We start from the raw sequence: 19,182 nt of genomic DNA, 5'->3' as shown, positions 1-19,182 counted from the left end.
TATGTGGCGCAAAAATAACGGTCACATTTTGTGCATATTCGATATTTTATCACATTTTATCTGAGAATATGTTCGTGAACTACTTTGAATCTATCATTTCTACCATATAGGAAGCGTATAACATTCAGGGTTAAAGCATTTATTAACTTAAGTTATAACTGGAATCAAGATATAAGATGTTCTCCGTTCAAGTATCGAAAACTAGCTAATTATGAGTCACTTGTTAATTGAAAGTTATTTTTAATAATAGGTCTAAATATGACGTTGCGACTGGAACTTGATCTATCAAAAGTGTTAATATGAAGTCGTCACCTCTGATTCTTGATATTATAACTAGTGTGTTAAGATTGAGCATTTAGTCTCCAATCAAAATCTTGCTACATTTGTATTGGTCAATTAACACATCTTCACCCCAGGAGTACTTGAAGATACTTTTTTTCATTTTACACAACGTCAATTCCCATCAAAATATATACCTGAACCGACTAAAATTGGAGCACACTGGTTTAAATTATCAAAATGATCATCTCGGATTACGAAGCGTCTCCGTAGGAGCTGCCACGAGCAGTTCGTCAGTCCATCAGTATCAGCCATCTCGAATAGTTGAGCGCACTCACGACGTCCGCATCGCACCATATCTTCCGGCAGAGCCAAGTTGTACCTTTCCAAAGCAAAGCGTCCCCTCTAGTAACGAAACCGCGCTTCACAGCCACAGCGAAGAAAGTGATTGAGCGTACTAAGTGAGCTCGAGTAGAGCATTGGAGTGAATTAATTTCTTGCCACACTGCACTGCCTCGCCTGGCGTAATTTGTCACCTTTATGGAGTCTGCTGTAGAACGTCCCTCAGTCGTCGTTTCCGTTATAGCCTCAGCAGGACAGTTGAGACCAACCGACGCGCAGTTGGAGAATGGTGCCGAAAGCGGAAACAGATGAGCCGCTAACCGGGAAAAATGAAACCATCGAAACCAATGGGAACACCGGTGCCGGCGGCCGCGTCATTAATCCGCACCTGGTGCTGTTGAAGGTTTCCCTGTTCCTGATATTCGGGGCCACGTCCTCGCTGGTGCCCTACCTGACGGTGCACATGCAAAGCATCGGTCTGTCGGTGGAAGAAATTGCAGCCGTTTATTTGACACTGCTCTTCACGACCTGCCTCAGTCCGCCCATCACGGGATACATCGTCGATCGGTTCGGACGGTACAAACCGGTTCTGTTGGTTAGTCTGTTGTTGAATTTGGTGGCTCATCACTCGTTGAGTTTGGTACCAATTAGAGCACCGTGGGTGCTGAAAGTCGTGCAACCGGAAACAGTATGGAACGCGATTGACAACGGAACTATCATTTTGGTTAGTTTGGTTTTGTTTCGATCAAATTTTTTATCAACTGTAGATGTAGATGCAGACTGTAGATTGTAGATGCAGGTGAACTTCGTCACTCTATTATCTTGCTGCCCAGAGGTGAAAAGGGTCATTTGCAAAGAGAGCATTTCAATTCAAATGAAATTTTGCTCGTGTATTAGCATCTATCTGAAAATGTTTAGATATTTGTTATGTGTTTTGCAATATTTTTTACCTAACTTTTGTAAAAGGGCGTGTGGAAAAAGTCTAACAATATTCTCAAAAAAATATAATTAAAAAAATGGTTTGTTGGACTGCAATGCTGTCTTCGAAGATGTTTGAGGGTATTTGAAGGACTTTTAGAAAAAATGTAATATGTCATGTGAAAAGATGTCATATAATTTCAGTTTTCCAAAAACCTTACCCTTCAATTATTTTTTTATTTTTATTTTTTTTTAGGCTGATACAAATTTTATTTTGACTTTTTGTCTCCCCCCCCCCTTCAAAAATTTTTGGCTGGATTTTGCATTTTGAGGTGGCAGATAAAAAAATATTTATCAAAATTTCGGGTCTTGCTTAAAATTCTTTAACAAATCCGATGAGTTTTTAATATTTTTCAAATTAAATGCTTTATTATTTTTATCCCCCCCCCCCCTCGACTGGTCAAGGAGTGGTGGGACAAAAAGTGAAATAAATATTTGTAACGGCCTTATCTTTACAAAAAAAAAATAGATAAATTTTTTCTTGAAAAAAAGACTTGAGATTTCTTATATCTAAAATATATTCTGCGTACAAGTTTCTATGAAAAACATATGCAAACCAATCTCAAATAATATTTCACAAGGTCACATACATTTCTTTTGTAAACCTATACATAGAATTTAAACATGGTTGGATGAAGGAAAAATGCAATTTTCATTGAAACCTGTACGTATAATGTATTTTCATATAAAAAATCTCAAAAAATGTTCGCTTGTTTTGAAAATAAATGAAAAATTTAAAAAAATAGGTAGAAGCATTTGACTATCCTGGGCTACTTAACAAGTTTTGATGCTAGAAATCAGCTTTCTACAGAAAAATAATTAAAAAAAATCGAATATTTAAACTATGTGACATCTAACATACGTCATCAATGAATGTTATTCTCAGCGTATTTTTTTTCTAAAAGTCCTATAAATATCCAATCCAACAAACCGTTCTTGAGTTATATTTATTTGAAGAACAAAATAAGGTATTTTGCTGCTAGCGTGCGGCAGTTCAAAATTCACGAATTTGGATTCCAAGCACCACCCTAACCGGGTCCCACACTCTAAGCCAAAAGAGAGATGAAGTAGTGAAAGACGGACCCGGTTTGGGTGGTGCTTGGAATCCTGTTTGACTTTCTATTCCACAGAATCATAACATGTTCTGTGGCTTAGTTGGTTAAAGCGCCGGACTAGCGATACGGATACCCACTAGAATTTCTTTAGGGATTCCTACTAGAATTCCTTTAGGGATTCCAACTGGAATTCCTTTAGGGATTCCCACTGGAATTTCTTTAGGGATTCCCACTGGAATTCCTCAAGGGATTCGTTCACGAGCTTTTCTTAGGATTCCTTCTGGAGTTCCTCGTGAAATTCCAACAGGAACTCCACCTGCGATTCCTGGAGGAACTCTTCCCGGGATAACTTTAGGAATTTCTCCTAAGATTTTTAAGAGCTCCTTCTGCGATTCTTTGAAGAATTACTCCAGAGATATATTCAGGAACTCTTCCAAGGATTCACTCCAGGAATCACTCCATGGATTACCTCAGAAATTCCTCCACGAACCCCCAAACCAAACCCCCCCCCCCCCCCCACCATCAATATAGTTTCTTCAGGAGTTCCTCCACGCAATCCTCCAGGGATTCCCTCAAAAACTCCTCCAGCGATTCCTGCAAGAATTCGTGCTGTGATTCTTCTAGGAACTACTTTAGAAATTTTTTCAAGAATTTCTTCTGAAATTCTAGAAACTCCTCCAAGAATTTCTTCTGAGATACTTTCAGAAAATGTTCCAAACTTGGTTCCAAGCGTTATTTTAGGGATTCTTTCGGAAAATCTTCCTGGGATTCGTTCAGAAACTTCTCTTGGGTCTCCTTTTGGACAGGAACTACTCCAGCGATTACATCAGTAATTCCTCCTAAGATTCCGTCATGAATTCCTTCTAAGATTTCTGAAAGAATTCTTACAAGGACTTCCTCCTGGGATTTCTTTAGAAATTTATCCAGGGATTCCTCAGGATGTCCGTCAAGAATGAAACAGTGCATTTCTCCAGAGATTTCTCCAGAAATTCCTACAAGGATGCCGTCAAGAATTTCTCCAGGGATTTCTCCAGGAACTTCTCCTGACATTCCATCAGAAATACCTCCAAGGACTCGTTAAGGAATTTCTTTATGGATTATATGTCGATTCAAGGATTCTAATGAACTCTTCTTGAGATTCCTTCAAGAATTCCGCATGAAATTCCGTCAGATATTCCTAATGGAAAAAATCTTCAAGAGCTCATCGACGTCTTCGTTCAGAGTTTGCTCCTTCTTTTCTTTTTCTTCTGGAAATTATTCGTTTCCTTTTCCTTCAGGAAAGGTTTCTTTTCCTTTTTTCAGGATTTTTTTTTTTCGAGAATTATCCATGGATGTCTTCAGGGATAGCTCTAAAGATTCCTCTAGGAAATTTTCCATGGATATTTTGAGGTAGTTCATTTAATTTATATATAGATATAATTTAATTATAATATATAATACATATATATATATATATATAGACATTCCATAGAAAAACGATATAGGGCATCTCCGATTGTCGTGAAACTTGGTGGGCTTGTAGTTCTTCGGAAATAATAAGACCCGTATTTTTTTTATTTCGTCATAAGGGTGACCAATTTTCATATAGGGTGGTCCAAAAAATTGAGGTTTTTCAAAACTAAAAATTTTCAAAATATCGTAACTTTTGAACCAGTTGACCGATTTTAAACTTCTTTTTTTTCTGTTTAAAAGCTATTGAATTGTAGTTTTCAGGAAAAATACGTTAAAGGGGCTAAAATGTAAAGAGTACTATAAAATATGCAAATATATTAGTTTTTTCACGTTTTCATGGTCTCGGGACCAAAGAGGTACCCTGGTTTTATATTTTTATCAAAAAATTCAGGAAATTTGGGATAACATATCAAAAAATCATAGATGCATGTTTTTTTAGTTTTTGAGATATGATTTTTTTTTTTTTTTTGAAAATAAAAGGTCAAATTTTCCCATACAAGACACTTTTTTAAATTTGATTAGGAGAAATTACCTATTCTCGACCGTTTTGTTCTCTTCGTCTTTGGGGGATTTTTTAAACCAATTGAACTTAGATTTGGTCTCAAATCCTTCCCAACTAAGCTGAATTACATGTCCAAGTTTCAGGCAATTTGGCTGACAAAAACCCCCCATGACGAAGAGAACAAACCTGCCGATAATACCCTTTGTCACCCTATATTTTGATTCCTTATAATATTATGGATACTAAAACAACCAGGAATCACTTTAAAAAGCAATACTATGCATTGTTTTATGAGAATTTGCAATTTCAAGCAATTTTAGAGAAGGTAGTACCAAAATGTATGACTCTCTTTATTCAAAAAATCTTATCTCAAAAACAAAACAGTGGAGGGTCGCCTTGCATGTGAAACTACGGTAATGGGAGGGGTTTAACCCCCATAACCCCTCTCTTGGGAGCCACTATTATGAAACCTCTCTTGGAAACACGGGCTTGAAGCTTCAATCAAGTTCTTGGATTTGGTATAGCTACTTCGGTTCTCTATGATATAATATCTGAATGTATCAGTAAAAAATCATTTATTTTGGTAAGACAGGTCTTACCGAAAACCAGTACTTTTTATCTATGAAGACGGGAATGCCTCGACAAATATGTAATTATATAAAAGATATACCTTGAAATACCTTCGGGACATTGCTACAGGATTATACTCTGAGAAAAGTATATGTAGTAAGTACATGAGCATATAAACTGTTTTTAGGGGAAATCTTGCAAGGATATACTCAGAACAATGCAACTGAATGTGTATTCTTAGAGGAATGTAGATGAAGGAAATTCCAAGATCACTAAAGCATCCCTGACGAACGCTTTAGGTTATTTTTATTCTTTGACATTTTTGTACAGTTTCCTTGAAGGTTTTAATTGGTGGTCCATTGCTTGATGTTGTTGTGTAGCCAGATCAAAATTGGTTAAGAGCCCTTGTACTATACCAAAGTGTGAAATTATGAGTACGTTCTCTTCCGGTTTATGGTGGAATTGGTTTAGGATGTTTCTGTGTCCAAATTGGCAAATCGTCAAAAGTGGTCAATACTAACATTCTGAAAACCTACAATTTTTGTATAAGGCCAAAAGAATGAAAATCTATGCAGAAATGCGCAACTCCTAGAAGTCATTATAACTCGATTTGAACACAAAAGTATTTCTTAAAGTTCGGAGAAATCACGAAATTTCGAAAGTCTATCTTACCCCTATCTGTTACAAAATAACAGAAAAAATATTGTATTGAATGTCCAAAAATAATCCCAATGCACTAGTAGAAATGTAAATTATTATATGACTATATATTATATGGCATGAATCTATGACTTAGAGTCATGTTGTTTGAAAACAAATAAGAACAAGAAGATGTTTGTTGCAACGCTTTTGGCAACCATGACTATTTTTTTTATAAATAAAAAGAAAATCACGTTAAGAACTGTTCCTTTGAATTCCACTAAGAATTTGCATCCTTTGACAGATACGTATTTCGACCTCAACTGTAAGGTCGTCTTCAGTGTCTTGTACTTGACTCGACTTTTTTTTTATGATAATTGTTAGATACACTTATAATAATCGTCGTTAACGTCATCTCATCATGACTCGTAGTCATGATACTATGAAGTTGCACATTTGATGACTCCATGACTGTTTCATCATGAATTCGGAAACGGACTAACATAACTTTTATTCACACAGGAAAATCCATGCGACAGCTTGGAGTGCCCTACGGTGTCGTTCCTGGAGAAAATACTCGCCCAAAGATGTGGCATAGCTACGGGTAACCAAACCAATCTGCAGTTGTTCATTTCCCATGGCCAGGAACAAACCTCTTGTGGTTCGCTGAATCTGCCGAACTGCACAACAGACCAACTGCTGACCAAAGATAGCGCACCATTCGTGCTGCAATGCCGAAACACAGTCGAATACGACAAAACATTTTGGTACTATTTGATGATCCGGTTCATTTCCACCACAATGCTCATAGGCAGCATAACAATCACCGATCCCATCGCTCTAACCATGATTGAGAAATACGGAGGAGACTTCGGACGGGAAAAACTGTTTTCCAGTGCTGGAATGGCCATTTTTACGCCTCTAACTGGATTACTCATCGATTACTACTCCAAAGATCATAACAGCACGGACTACACACCGGCGTTCTACATCTACGACATTCTTCTCGGCCTGTCTCTAATATCTGTGTTCCTACTCCCGGTGGGTAAAAAACTGCCCTCGTCCAGCATCATGAAACACTTGTGGGACATACTCCGGCTGCCACATGTGCTGATGTTCTTGTTCTTCCTGTTCTTCCTCGGTACCTTCTGGGGATTCATCGAGAGCTATCTGTTCGTGATAATGAAGGAGATGGGTTCTCCCAATTACCTGCTGGGGCTGACCTACACCGTGGGCACCGTGGCCAGCATTCCGATGATGTACCTCACAGGACCGATTACCCGCAGGGTAGGACACGTCAACCTACTGGTGGTGGCGTTTTTCGCTCATGCCACCAGAATCCTCGGTTATTCTTTGATGGAGTGAGTATGCGATCAGAACCTTGAAATTCCTTGGCATACAAATGACATTAACCTTCCTTTCAGCAACCCGTTCTGGTGCTTCCCGGTGGAATTGAATGAGGCGATTTCCTGTTACTTCATGTGGGTGGTAGCTACCACGTATTGTGCAGTGTTGGCGCCAATAGTCTGGTTGCGACGTTGATTGGCGTGTCCGGAATGGTGCACTTTTGCTTGGGTAAAGGAATTGGATCGTTTTTCGGCGGTTATCTGATTGCACAGTTTGGCACGCGGATGGCATTCCGCTACATGGGATACATAGCTGTTGGTTGTGGCTGTACCTATAAATTCCTTCATTTGATTTGGCTGAAGAAGTACGATAACCATCAAGCAACTGAACCGGAAGACCGGAAAGGGGATATCCTGGAGAGAAGAATTTCGCTGGTTCCAAAGTTTAGTCCGTATGGAAGCGTTCCTGGAATGTTACATTCATCGAATGAGGAAGATGCTAAACACGGTGACGCAGTGTAATCTATTGATACTGAGTTTTGGATTCATTCTATCGAAGATTTTTTAATAATGAAAAATGTATTGTTAATGCCTGGGAATTTTATTTCATTATATAGGTAAAGGATGAATCTGCAAGAAAACTCAGCAAAAGTGTTTAGCAAGTTCAAAAAATAATGTCTTATCAAGTATTCATCAATTTATTTTACATTTATCACAAACGAGTAGTGCGGAAGTTCAAAAAAGGAAATATTCCTGCTTTAAGCTATAAGAATTGTATTGAACACAAATTGAACTACACTGGTTAATTTTTTTTTTATAGATTTTCATATGCTGACATAGGAAAATACAGCCGATGAGCAAAAAAAAACCTACCGCCATAATAGGCATTTTTTTTACTGCAAATAAAGCAAGCGACTCATACAAACGCCAAAAAAATACATTACGTTCAAAAGTCATCCATCCCTAAAACATTTTTACAAGCAGCGTAGCTTGACTACAGATCAAAGCGTATTATTAGTATTATACCTCACGGGACCCGTGACTTTGTAGCCCTCTCATGCAACCATTTAAAACCCATTCTTACTAAGTATTTAAAAAAAACCTTGGAACTCCCAAAAAACATCATGAAACTCCTCCTGACAGCCCCTGGAAGCGACACTCTTTTTCTTCTTCTCCAATTGGGGGATGATCTGCCAACCAGACATCCGAACGGCCCTGGTCCAAGTAATTTGGGGTTGATGATGAGAACCATCTCCTACAAGCAGCGCAGAAGATAGGACTACACCTTGACACACTAAACAACTCTCTCACACTCTTGACACACTAAATAACTCTCTTCTTTGTTTGATTTCGTTCCGTATCGTTATTTTTCTGCTGTAACTTTACCACTGTGTTTACCCGTGTCAAACAGTTTTAATATAGTCGCATTTTGCTTTGACCTGTAGTTAAAGGTTGTGTGAACATTAGTGCAGTGAAAATTTACGTATTGATAGTGAATTGATAGAGAAAACGTCGTTTTGATTTCGTCAGTGAACTCTGTTTTCCTATTCGCTGTTCCCTTTGTGCACTTTTCCGGCTACCGTACTTTTCGGATAGACATAGCTACGCTGTTGCATCCAACTCTTGCGTGCAAGTTAGAGCATCTCCACCGGTGTAACAAATTCTGTCTCATCATGTCTACTGCGTGTGATCATTGCGCTAAGCCTGTTAAATCAGATGAAGAGTCAGTTACTTGTATGGCGTTCTGTGACAGGATGATCCATTTACGGTGCTCTGCCAACGCGAAGCTCAACAAACCTTTCATGAACATTGTTCAATCTTGTCCAAATCTAGCTTGGATGTGCGATGAATGCGCCAAGCTCATGAAATGTTGTCGGTTCAAATCAGCCATGGTGTCTTTTGGCTGTGCGCTCGAGGCGATTACCGAGAAGCAAGAACAGGCCCATGCTGAATTAAGGAAGGAAATAGCTAAGCAAGGACAGCAGATTGCTCAGTTGTCAAAGGGGATTGCATTGTCAACTCCGACACTCTTGAAGCCTGAACTCCCCCCACGTCAACCTCCACTGAAACGACGCCGCCATGAAATCTCGCCTAGTAAACCACTTGTTGGTGGCACTAAAGTGGCAACGGAGGACAACGCTTTTACCGAGGTTCTTACAGTTCCCGAACCCAAAGAACTGTTCTGGCTGTATCTTTCTCGCATCCATCCAAGCGTTAAACCAGAATCTATCGAAAAGTTAGTCAAGGATTGTGTACAATGTGAAGACCTTGTTAAGGTTGTGCCGCTGATCAAAAAGGATGCTGACATGAGTCGCTTGAGTTTCATCTCGTACAAAATTGGATTAGATCCTAAATTGCGTGAAATTGCACTGAGTGCAGAAACATGGCCTAAGGGAATTCTGTTCCGCGAATTTGAAAACGGAAACTCAAAAAACATGTGGTTACCTCGTCTGGACTCGCCGACCGTGACAATTTCTCCAGTGCCTGGACCATCTCAATACTCAACTCCAACCACGGGGGTCGAACCGATGTGTTGATACCAGACAAGACGCTATTATCGCAACCTAGACGCAGCGCAGACTATGTATTTTCGTCTTCTCCAAATAATTACCATCGCATCCTTAATATCCGGATACCGGGACGCAACTTTGCCGCCAGCCCTGAGGAAGCCTCTATTCCACTCACCGCAGTCGAGCCTTTCCTGCCAGCGACCTCCAGTCGTCCCGGTCCTGCGTGTGAGCTGGGAGATGAGGTCTTCCAAACTCCTGAAACCGGCAAGTACAATCAATTATCAAGTTTTGCATCGCCTGAAAGCTTTTCGGTTTCCAGACAAGCGGTTCCGTTACCCCGGATACATCAAGCTTCTACTGTGATTCGCATCAATTCGCTACCGGGACGCACGTTTGCCGCTAGCCCTGACGAAGTCTTGGAGTCTCCCAATGCAGTCGAACGTTTCCCGCCGGAGACCATCAGTCGTCCTAGTCCTGAGATAGAGATAATCAACGAGGTCCTCCGAATTCCTAGTACCGCTTTGACCAACGTAGTCTCCAATACGACACCGGGACGCACATTTGCCGCCAGTCTTAAGGAAGCCCCTGATCCTCCCAACACAGTCGAGCCCTTCCCGCCAGCGACCAGCAGTCGTCCCGGTCCTGTGTTTGGGATGGTTGATGGGGTCTTCCGAACTCCTAGCATCGGCAAGTATAGTGAACCAATAAATATTGCGCCACCTGAAAGCATTTCGGTTTGCAGGAAAACCGCCGGTATTCCCTCCCGACAAACGACATCCGATACTGCTCGAACTCGTCACAGTTCTACCCACTGCTCAACTTCGACCAACGTAGTCTCCGATTCGACACCGGGACGCACAATTGCCGCCAGTCTTGAGGAAGCCCCTGATCCTCCCAGCACAGTCGAGCCCTTCCCGCCAGCGACCAGCAGTCGTTCCGGTCCTGTGTTTGGGACGGTTGATGGGGTCTTCCGAGCTCCTAGCATCGGCAAGTATAGTGAACCAATAAACATTGCGCCACCTGAAAGCATTTCGGTTTGCAGGAAAACCGCCGGTATTCCCTCCCGACAAACGACATCCGATACTGCTCGAACTCGTCACAGTTCTACCCACTGCTTAACTTCGACCAACGTAGTCTCCGATTCGACACCGGGACGCACAATTGCCGCCAGTCTTGAGGAAGCCCCTGATCCTCCCAGCACAGTCGAGCCCTTCCCGCCAGCGACCAGCAGTCGTCCCGGTCCTGTGTTTGGGACGGTTGATGGGGTCTTCCGAGCTCCTAGCATCGGCAAGTATAGTGAACCAATAAACATTGCGCCACCTGAAAGCATTTCGGTTTGCAGGAAAACCGCCGGTATTCCCTCCCGACAAACGACATCCGATACTGCTCGAACTCGTCACAGTTCTACCCACTGCTTAACTTCGACCAACGTAGTCTCCGATTCGACACCGGGACGCACAATTGCCGCCAGTCTTGAGGAAGCCCCTGATCCTCCCAGCACAGTCGAGCCCTTCCCGCCAGCGACCAGCAGTCGTCCCGGTCCTGTGTTTGGGACGGTTGATGGGGTCTTCCGAGCTCCTAGCATCGGCAAGTATAGTGAACCAATAAACATTGCGCCACCTGAAAGCATTTCGGTTTGCAGGAAAACCGACGGTACTCCTTCCAGACAAACGACATCCGACACTGCTCGAACTCGTCACAGTTCCACCCACTGCTCAGCTTCGACCAACGTAGTCTCCGATTCGACACCGGGACGCACATTTGCCGCCAGTCTTGAGGAAGCCCCTGATCCTCCCAGCACAGTCGAGCCCTTCCCGCCAGCGACCAGCAGTCGTCCCGGTCCTGTGTTTGGGATGGTTGACGGGGTCTTCCGAACTTCAGCTATCGGCAAGTATAATCAACAAGTTATTACTTCTCCACATGATGGCTTCCCGATTTCCAGTGCTGCGACCCCTCGGCAAATTGACCCCTCGGACATTACAGTTTACTACCAAAATGTAGGCGGGATGAACGGCCTCCTGGAAGACTACCATTTAGCTGTGTTGGACCAGTGCTTCGATGTCATCGTCTTAATCGAAACATGGCTAGACCCCCGTACTACCTCTAGCTGCATTTTTGGAGATGCATACGAAGTTTTCCGCTGCGATAGGAATGCAAATAACAGTCGAAAGGCTACTGGAGGAGGCGTCCTCGTAGCAGTTCATTCCAGGCTAAAAGCTAGGCTGATCGAGAACGATTCATGGAACATCATTGAACAAGTTTGGGTGGTAATCCAGCTTGGCGACCGCCAACTTTTCCTATGCGCGTTATACATCCCTCCGGATCGGGTTCGAGATGTGGATCTTATCGATGCACATTGTAACTCTGTCGCAGTTGTTACGAATATCGCAAATCTTTGTGACGAAACGATGGTGCTGGGCGATTTCAACCTTTCCGGCATAGCTTGGTTCCCAACTCACAGTGGTTTTCTTCGTCCTGATCACGAGCATTCTACTTTTCACGTCGGAGCGGTAAATCTTCTAGACAGCTACAGTACCGCCACTCTATTTCAAATCAATAGCGTTTTGAACGAAAGCAACCGTGTGCTTGACCTCTGTTTTGTGAGTGGTCGCAGTACTGCTCCTAGTATCTCGATGGCACCAGCTCCTCTAGTTAAGGTTGTTCGCCATCATCCACCTTTATTAGTCGCCATCGAAACAAATGTCGTTCGCGATTTTATCAACAACCGATCTGCTGTGTCTTACGATTTCCGGAGAGCTGATATACGTAGCATAGCTGAAGTGTTGTCTGACCTGGATTGGGAGCTCATCCTAGATGCATTCGACGTGAACATCGCAGCGCAAACCTTTTCCAACATCTTGGGGTATGTCATTGATCGACACGTTCCAAAGAAAGTCGTACGAACTGATTTCAAGGTTCCGTGGATGACCAGTGATCTTCGATCGCTGAAAAGGACCAAAAAGGCAGCCCTTAAACGATTTTCTAAATTTCGCACTATGCCACTGAAACACTATTACGTAAGATTGAACTACGAATACAAGCGTTTGAGTCGTTTCTGCTTCCAACGATATCAGAGGAGAATAGAGCGACGGCTTAAATCGCATCCGAAATCCTTCTGGAGCCACGTGAACGAGCAGCGTAAAGAAGCAGGGTTGCCATCGTCCATGGTATTGAACGGCGTAATCGGTTCAACGCAAGAGGAAATCTGCAATCTGTTTTCTACAAAATTCGCAAGTGTGTTTGAAAACGAACAGCTTTCCACTGATCACATCGCCAGCGCAGCACGAAACGTTCCCTTGGCTAATCAAACGCTCATTATTACTAGTGTAAACGTGGACACTATCTCGAAAGCGGCATCACAGCTAAAAACTTCGTTCAAGCCGGGGCCTGACGGTGTTCCATCTGTCTTCCTGAAGAACAACATTGGACATTTGCTGGAACCACTTCGATTGATCTTTCAGCTCTCTCTGTCTACTGGCATTTTTCCATCGTGCTGGAAAACGGCTGAGATGTTTCCTGTATACAAAAAAGGAAGCAAGCGAGATGTTAACAACTATCGCGGAATCACATCACTCAATGCGGTAGCGAAGCTGTTTGAGCTGGTTGTTTTGGGTTTCCTTAATGCGCATTGTAAACAATATATAAGTGCGGATCAACACGGGTTTACTACTGGTCGCTCTACAACCACAAATCTGCTGTGTTTCACGTCGTATATCACCGATAGTATGACTATGCGCACTCAGACGGATGCGATATACACTGATCTATCTGCCGCATTCGATAAGCTCAACCACGACATTGCGATTGCTAAGCTTGATAGACTTGGAATCGGTGGTAGCCTCCTGAGATGGTTCCGTTCATATCTCACAGAACGTCAATTGATAGTGGCAATAGGAGACTCTCGCTCGTCGAGTTTTTGCGCTACGTCAGGTATACCACAAGGTAGTCATCTGGGACCGTTGATTTTCCTTATCTACTTCAACGACGTGCATCTGGTTCTCAAAGTTCCTCGGCTGTCCTTTGCGGACGACCTGAAGCTATTCCTGCGTATCCATTCAACTACAGACTGCCGCTTACTTCAGGAGCAGGTCAACTGTTTCGCAGAGTGGTGTAAAGTTAATCGTCTCACCGTTAACCCTGAAAAATGTTCATGCATCTCCTTCTCGCGAAAAAAGCAATCAGTGCCTTTCGACTACAAGATATTCGACACGCCTATCGGACGAGTGCAGTGTGTTAAAGATCTGGGCGTGCTGTTGGACTCGCATCTAACATACTCTCACCACATATCCTTTGTCGTAGATAAAGCATCGAGAACCCTGGGTTTTGTGTTCAGAGTTGCGAAAAATTTCACCGACATTTACTGTCTGAAAACGCTCTACTGCTCCCTCGTCAGATCAACGCTGGAATACGGATCAGCAGTCTGGAGTCCTAACTACAATAACGGCACTGAGCGAATCGAATCAGTTCAACGTCGATTTATCCGATACGCGCTCCGTAGGCTACCATGGAGGGACCCGCTTCGCCTTCCGAGCTACGAAAGGCGGTGTCAGTTGATTGATTTGCAACCTCTGCGTGTACGAAGGGATGTTTGTAGAGCCTTGACCGTGGCCGATACTCTTCAAGGGCGAATAGATTGTGATTCTATATTACGACAAGTGAACATCAATGTTCAACCACGGCTGCTGCGGAACAGCTCGATGCTGAGGCTTCCACTTCGCCGTAACAATTACGGGATAAGAAGTGCTCTACTAGGTTTGCAACGTATTTTCAACCGTGTGGCATCAGTCTTTGACTTCCATCTGACAAGAAACGTAATAAAGCGAAGGTTCACTGACTTTTTCAATAACTTGACATAATTTTAAGTAGGAAATATTGTACACATGTGACTCGTAATGTAATTTCTGTTTGTGATTTGTGACATTTTTAAATAGTTTTAAGTTCTTAATATCATTGGGACTACAGAAAGTCTGTTGATGTAAACACAAATAAATAAACACATTGCAATAAGGTCCGACAAAACCTACATCTCTCCGGAACAACTAAGAAAGGATTGCTCCAGAGAGGGGCTAGTGTACATCGCACCCTCAAGGGTACCTAGATGCATCCAACGACGAACATCGATGATTCGCTTTGGGGAGTCTACCAAGGTAGGGACTGTTCATAAACTACGTATAACAAATTTTTGCCATCTCAGACACACCTCCGCCTTCCCACCGCGGAGACTTTCGTCTAGTCTAGTCTTGTCTAGTCTACACATACCCAGCCATTCATTGAAAGAATCCTGGAAAATGATAGAATCGACTACTCCTATCATTTTTCTTGTCATTATTAATGGTTGCAGTGTATCAGAGATGCATTACAAGAATTAAAGCGGCCAGGCCTGTGCAGCGTTGTTATTGTTATTGTAATCAGAAAACGGGGACATCTCGTACCAACCGTTCCATGAAAGGTGAGAATAATATACCCGAGCAGAGAAAAAAAGCTCAATAATTGCATATTTTGATATGGAGAACAAAAAGTGATATTTGTTTGTTTGAGATAAGAGGTTAAAGTACTGGAAATAATATCTCAATTTTACTTCTGGAACATCATCATCATAGCACATTTAGCTCTTGGTAAGATCTAACCAATAGCAGTAAGCTATTTGATTGATCTTTAAATATCACATTTTGCTATTGATTATATGGTTTAGAAACAAATTGTTGCTATTATTTTCAGCACTTTTACCTCTTATCTCAAACAAACCAATATCACATGTTGATCGTCAGTACTTGAACTCTGCCCGGGTACCGCTTCGTTGGAAGTGACTTTGCTAAGAATGTTAATGTCACTCCATGTCCTCTGGAACCCTGGGATGGGATAACGGTGTTTCCCCCGTATGCCCTGGCTCTTAAGCCTAGGCTTAAGCGCCCTTAACCGCTCTCTGAAACTATATCAAAAGTTATGGTATCTAGCCCTCCCCAAATGAACATTTTCCGTAATATTTGGTTGTTATTGACACGAGTATAAACAGAGAAAAATCAGAAAGATCTCACCATATTGTTTCCAATCAGGGGCCTGGCAATACAGAGGATTGTTTCAAGCTGATCAGGTTAAATCAGCGTCAGCATCACACTTTAGCAAATTCACCTTATTGAAACTCAATCACCTTCATTGTTATTTAGTCCACAGGGATCCAAAGAAACTAACACAAATTGCGAAAGCATTTTCTGCACCACAAGATAATACACGGAGCAGGCCCACTTTCATTCGCGGAAAAACTATAAGCTTGGCATAAAACCGTAGCACCACCAATCTTCCCATAAACCATCGTGAAAGAATCACTCCTTGAAGTAGCAATTTTTTTCTCTACCGGATGGCGTAGCACTGCCAGATATTTCCTCTCAAACCGGCCGAATAAATAATCCTTCCTACCGCGGAGACTTTCGTCTAAATAAAAAATTTAAAAATTTGTATGGAGTGTAGACTTTGGCTAGACAAACTAGTACTCGATTCTACAGTAACTTTCGAGATTCTTGAACAGGTTCCCGAGTATCCCCAGACGCAGGAGCGCATCGTCACACTGGCGCTATTGAACTCGTTTCTTACATCCATTTTTTTTTTCTAGGAATAGTAGTATTCATCTAACTACTATTACCTAGCCGTTCAACTCGAGAACGCATGGCAAGAGGATCGTCGTTGTGATTGTGTTACTGAACAATGGCTTGCGTATCTATCCACCGTATTCTTACATTACTTTTCTTACTCCCTCTTACTTCGAGTAGTATTCATATCAGAGAAAAAAAGCCAGTTAAAACTTATCATGATCTTACATCCAAAGTCACTACTGCACAGTGGCTCTGGATGTAAGCGGAACTCCGTACAAACCTGAAGAAGCCTTATCTACGCTTAGGGATTTTTCATTCCCCAAAAGTTCCTTATTCGTGACCCTCCCCTTATCGCCGGCTCCAATCCCCAGTTGTCCTACGAAAGAAGTCCAAGGACTAGAATCAAGACGCAGAAAAGCCCCTCGATGATCCCCTCCAACAACTCTGCAGACTGCTTTGTAGGAGCCAATACACCTCTCGTCTTTGCCATCACGATCCTTTAGGCATCACCCCACGGATTCGCAATGGCAATCTGACATGAGCCCCTCAAAGCAAGGGTTTTTGCTTGCCCTAATCTTGATCATCAGTGCGCTCTTGGCAGCGGCAAATATCACTCATCGTACATTTCGCTCCAGTACGTGTTTGCAGCATGACCGCATGGCCTGCATGCAGGCGGGGCGCAGGTTCACAATCGCTTGAGACCACCAGTAATCCGGTAGTCTCTCACCTCAGGATTCAACATCTGTTGCCCACCCTATTTGGTTGGCACGCATCTCTATGTCCAGAGCTATCCCCTTAGCAATTGCGAGATCGACGATGACAGCGTGAGCAAACTGTCACGGAAGATGAGTAGGTAAAATGAAAAACAACTAACTTCGATCGATGCAGTAAACGTGTTTGCAATTCCCAAATACTTTTCTCTTATATTACTACCAAAACGACTGTAAATTATCTTGATTATACCTAAACAGTAAGTTAAAACTAGGTTGCGTTATATTGTATAAGAGTGACTAACAGTTTAATTCTAATCGCAGAAAAATAGCAGAAAGTGAATTCGAGCAACTGCTAACCTCTTTCTACCTCTACACACTATAATTAGAATCAGAAGCGGTATGTTATACTAAAACGAATAGAATCTCTCCGAACATTACTAATTAATTATGCTTGCAGCTCTAGCAAGAACATCGCTACATAGGGGACACATATGCACACTGAGGGGAACTAAACGTGAGTATGAAATGTTAGCTAAACTCACACCTATATCTATATTGCACAGAGTTATGAGCACACGAAACAGAAAACCACATAAACCTAAATATATAGACAAGCAAAATCGAAACTTATACACAATGTCATGCAAACTTACAGCTATAACACGAATCATATTCGTTTTCATGTATTAAACAAGACTAACTGTTAAAAATGAATTCGTAGGAAAATTATAACTCTCCGTATCCCAAAACCCTACGTGTTGGATTGAGTTCATAATTTCGGAAGAAATCCCCATTTTGAACAAGTGTTGCTGATTGGCAACAACATCATATAGGACTTTGTGTTAGCTGGGTTGCCTAGGCATGGTCGCACCGCTACCAGCTCATCCCCACTTACACCGAGTAGGTTTCGCTCACCGCGGAGTGCCTCCTTTAATATTCCTTCGTCGAAGCATGATATCTTTCACCTGCGAGGGCATGGCCTTAGCGTAGCCGCATCTTCCTCTACCCGTTGCCTTCTGTTGTTGTAGTCGATACTGTAGCTAACCGCCGGGCGATCGCTGTGAGTGTAGCCATCGTCTACTCTCCAGTTCGAAGTACTTGTTAGGCTAGGACTACAGAAAGTATCGTCAATATTCGATTCCGCACCGTTCTGACTAATAGTAATCTTGGTACCGACATTAGCCAGGTCAACATCTAGCATAGCCAGTATCTCACTCTAGATCTGACCCCACTGGTTCGTAGCAGTTGCCGAGCTGCGTCACAGTGATTCAGGTACAGGTTACCTGCACTTTTATTTGTTTGCTACGGCTTTTTGAAGGCCGGACACCTTGTGTCGCATCGCCTGCACAACTTGCTTCTGCCTGAGTCAAACCTCCGATAACTCATGCAAGGTCAATTAGCATACTGACCAGCCAGGCCGCTTCGCATCGCCTTCAAAACGTCCGACCGACTACGTAGTCTTGACTTGATGACGTGCGCGTCGCCTTTCTCGCACTTAGCACCTACCTTCCCCTGGGTTTGGTGTCCCAACACTCCTCTTCCGCTCAACTTTCGTCCAAGAGGGGACCTCCCTCTGGTCTGTGCGGTCGCTTAGGGCCTAACAACGGTCGCAACAACCTGTTCCCTTCCATCTGGAACGGGCCAGCCTTTTCAGGCCCACCCTTCCCAGCTTTCCTGAACGCCTGGCTGAGGTCCGAACGCCTGGCTGAGGTCCGGCATTACTGCCGGCCTTCGAGATTAGTAACCAAACCACCTAGCCATGCGGACACCGCCAGGCAGCTCCTCACCTGACAGCTGCTTTATCCGCTTCTGCGAGTGCTTATCAAAACCAGTTGCATCCGCTACAGCTTTCGGGCAACCTTCGAAAGCGAAGGCCTTCGTCCGAGTAGACGTCACAACCTTTGCTTTCACCGGTTGTGTCGCTGCTGCAGTTTTCACAAGTATCTAGTGATCTTGCTTGACATCGTCCATCGGCTTTCGAAGTTGCAACAGGGCCGTTTTAAGGCCCTTGCTTATGTTGAACTGCGAAGACGCAAAGTCGATGATTTTACCAAGCTGCTGCATATTCACCTCCATTTCAGACAGCCCTTTTCGATTTTGGTTGATGGCCCTCATCAACCACGCTCCGTCCAGTATCTCCCACGACAGACTATCCGGGGAATGAATCGAAGCTCCAACGCTGGCACCGCGTACACAGCTTCCTGCTCCT

At 42.9% G+C, this 19,182-nt stretch overlaps 1 pseudogene; it reads left to right on the top strand.

Annotated features, from left to right (window-relative positions):
- The first annotated feature begins 540 nt into the window (after positions 1–540).
- LOC109416196 (uncharacterized) lies at positions 541–7,721 on the top strand (annotated as a pseudogene).
- Positions 7,722–19,182: the final 11,461 nt, after the last annotated feature.

This window comes from Aedes albopictus, chromosome 2 (genome assembly GCF_035046485.1).
Source record: "Aedes albopictus strain Foshan chromosome 2, AalbF5, whole genome shotgun sequence".
Classification (NCBI taxonomy): domain Eukaryota; kingdom Metazoa; phylum Arthropoda; class Insecta; order Diptera; family Culicidae; genus Aedes; species Aedes albopictus.
The sequence above is the reverse complement of the archived record's forward strand: the minus strand, read 5'-3'. Positions and strand labels throughout refer to the sequence as shown.